Source organism: Lolium rigidum, chromosome 6 (genome assembly GCF_022539505.1).
Source record: "Lolium rigidum isolate FL_2022 chromosome 6, APGP_CSIRO_Lrig_0.1, whole genome shotgun sequence".
Lineage (NCBI taxonomy): Eukaryota > Viridiplantae > Streptophyta > Magnoliopsida > Poales > Poaceae > Lolium > Lolium rigidum.
Window position 1 is genome coordinate 249,020,700 of NC_061513.1, and position 3,058 is coordinate 249,023,757.

The 3,058-nt window shown below is 59.1% G+C and overlaps 1 pseudogene; it reads left to right on the forward strand.

The window, feature by feature from the left end:
* Positions 1–659: 659 nt before the first annotated feature.
* LOC124666842 lies at positions 660–3,058 on the forward strand (annotated as a pseudogene).

The window sequence follows — 3,058 nt, forward strand, 5'->3', positions numbered from 1 at the left end:
CCTTGGCTTGACTCAAAATGGTGTCGTCAGGAATCTTGCCAAACATGAACAAATGGTCAGAAAAAATTGAAAGTACTAAGCACATGTTTTACGGCAACAAAAGAGTCCATACCTCCGAACCGTGACATTCATCTTCAGAAGCGAGGGCGGTGGTGTAGCAATTTCGCCGTCGCGGCAACCTAGCAAGTTGCCTAAGCGCCGCAACTTCTATGCAGTGCGCTGTGTCATGGAATTCAGGGTTAGAAAGTCGTCAAATGCAATAGCTTACCTTCAAAGTTGGTAACCATACCTTAACGAAATTCCGCATCGTGAGCTAGCATTTTCATCTTTAAGGCTATTATCCCAAACAATCTCGCACTCCTCAGTAGTCTGTTAGCCCAGTGAAATAGGTTGGTCAGAGGGTTATTTCGTGCTTTTCTTTGCCAAAAGGTTTATTTTTGTCAAAATCGACCCCTTGGATCCCCACATTTGAGCTTTGTCTTCCCCTTTCTCTTGAACTCTTCCCCTTCCCCCCGACATGGATGCACTATAAATATCAGCCCATGAGCTTCAGAGCCAGCATCCAAAGCAACACACATTGTGGCATTCCCTTTTCGGCTAGCTTCTTCGCCTCAACCAGCCAGCCGTAGCCAGAGCAGGAGCTAGCACGCTTTGTGGGCATGGGACTCCTCGCCATTTTGGTGCTTGCTGCCATGGCACAGGTTTCGTACTCTGGCGGCAGCGCCATCGACTACAGCAAGGCGCTGAGCAAGAGCATCCTCTTCCTTGAGGCGCAGCGGTCCGGTGTCCTCCCCGGCAACCAGAGAATTTCCTGGAGGGCCAACTCCGGCCTCCTCGACGGGAAGGCCAACGGGGTATGCAATGCCAATGGCACACTGCAAATCTAGGTGAAAATAAACGGGGTATGTTCTGTGGCCGCATCCATTTGTTAACTAGCCAATTTGTGTTGCGCTCCTTTCAGGTGGATCTTACGGGTGGCTACTACGACGCCGGCGACAACGTCAAGTTCGGGCTGCCGATGGCGTTCACGGTGACCATGATGTCGTGGAGCGTCCTGGAGTACGGCGAGCAGATGGGGGCGGCCGGCGAGCTCGGCCACGCCATGGAGGCCATCAAGTGGGGCACCGACTACTTCGTCAAGGCTCACCCAGAGCCCAACGTGCTCTACGGAGAGGTTCGTAATTCGAAGCACCCGGTGGAGTTCGGTACTACAGGTAGTCGGTAGCTGACTAGCTATCCAAGTGTACAATGTTCGGATGTTGACATGTCGGATTGCTGTGAAGGTGGGGGACGGCGACACGGACCACAACTGCTGGCAGCGGCCGGAGGACATGACGACGAGCCGTCAGGCGTACCGCCTCGACACCCAGCACCCGGGGTCCGACCTCGCCGGAGAGACCGCGGCCGCAATGGCCGCGGCGTCGCTGGTATTCCGCCGCTCCAACCCCGGCTACGCGAACCAGCTCCTGCAACACTCCAAGCAGCTGTTTGATTTCGCCGACAAGTACCGGGGAAGGTACGACGCCAGCATCCCCGTCGCCAGGAACTACTACGGCTCGATCAGCGGATACGGGGTAAGCTGATCTCTGATCGACAAGATTGACACTCACTCCTCCATGCACATTTGGCATCGCATTTTGATCTGGCTAACTAATTTGCGTCGTTTCCATGAATGCAGGACGAGCTTCTTTGGGCGGCGGCGTGGCTGTTCCACGCGACGGGCGATGGGCAGTACCTGGACTACCTGGCCAACCACGCCGACGCGCTGGGCGGCACGGGCTGGTCCACCAGCGAGTTCGGGTGGGACATCAAGTACCCCGGCGTGCAGGTCCTGGCCGCCAAGATACTGCTGCAGGGCAAAGCCGGCGCGCACGCCGCCGTGCTGCGGCGGTACCGGCAGAAGGCCGACTTCTTCGCCTGCTCCTGCCTCGGGAAGCAGGGGGCTCCGGCGACGTCCAGCGCACGCCCGGCGGGCTGATGTACCACCAGAAGTGGAACAACCTCCAGTTCGTCACCAGCGCCTCGTTCCTGCTCGCGGCCTACTCCGACAGCCTCGCCTCCGCGCATGTGCAGTGCTCGTCCGGGTCGGCGGCGCCGTCCGAGCTCCTGGCGTTCGCCAAGTCCCAGGTGGACTACATCCTGGGCAGCAACCCGAGGGGGACGAGCTACATGGTCGGGTACGGCAACGTTTACCCGCGGGAGGCGCACCACCGCGGCGCGTCCATCGTGTCCGTCAAGTCCAACCCGGCCTTCGTGAGCTGCCACGACGGGTACTCGAGCTGGTACGGCCGCAAGGGCAGCAACCCGAACCTGCTCGACGGCGCCATCGTCGGCGGGCCCGACGAGCACGACAACTTCTCGGACGAGAGGAACAACTACGAGCAGACCGAGGCGACTACCTACAACAGCGCGCCGTTCATGGGGGTGCTCGCTCGGCTCGCCGCCGGACACGGCGGTGGCGGCCGGTTTGGGCGGTCGCTCTCAGATGGTTCGTGTGGCTTACTCTGCCCCTCGTGTGCACACAGGTTTTCAGAGGTTATCTAGCTAGACGCATCGTTTGATTTGTGTCTCGATCTTTTCGTGCAGAGCTTGCTACCGCAGCAGTCGAGCGTGACAACCAGACCTCCATACTTGCTGGTACTAAACATTCTGACATTCTTGATTCGGTTCACTTACAGAGATTCTTGTCATTCCAGTACTACACAATCCGAGAGACTGATTCTTGTTGCACCTTGCAGCCGCCGATGTAGAAGATAAGCACGCGTCGCCGATGGCGATCGAGCAGAAGGCGACGAGGTCATGGGCGGAGAAGGGCCGGACGTACCGCCGGTACGTGGCCACGGTGACCAACAGGTCCCCGAACAAGACTGCGCACGAGCTGCACATCGGCATCGCCAAGCTCTACGGCCCAGTGTGGGGGCTCGACAAGGCGCGGTACGGGTACGTGCTCCCAGGCGCCGCTCCGTCGTCGGTGCCCGCCGGCGGGAGCGTGGTGTTCGTGTACGTCCACGCGGCGCCGCCGGCGAACGTCTGGGTCACCGGCTGCAAGCTCGTCTGA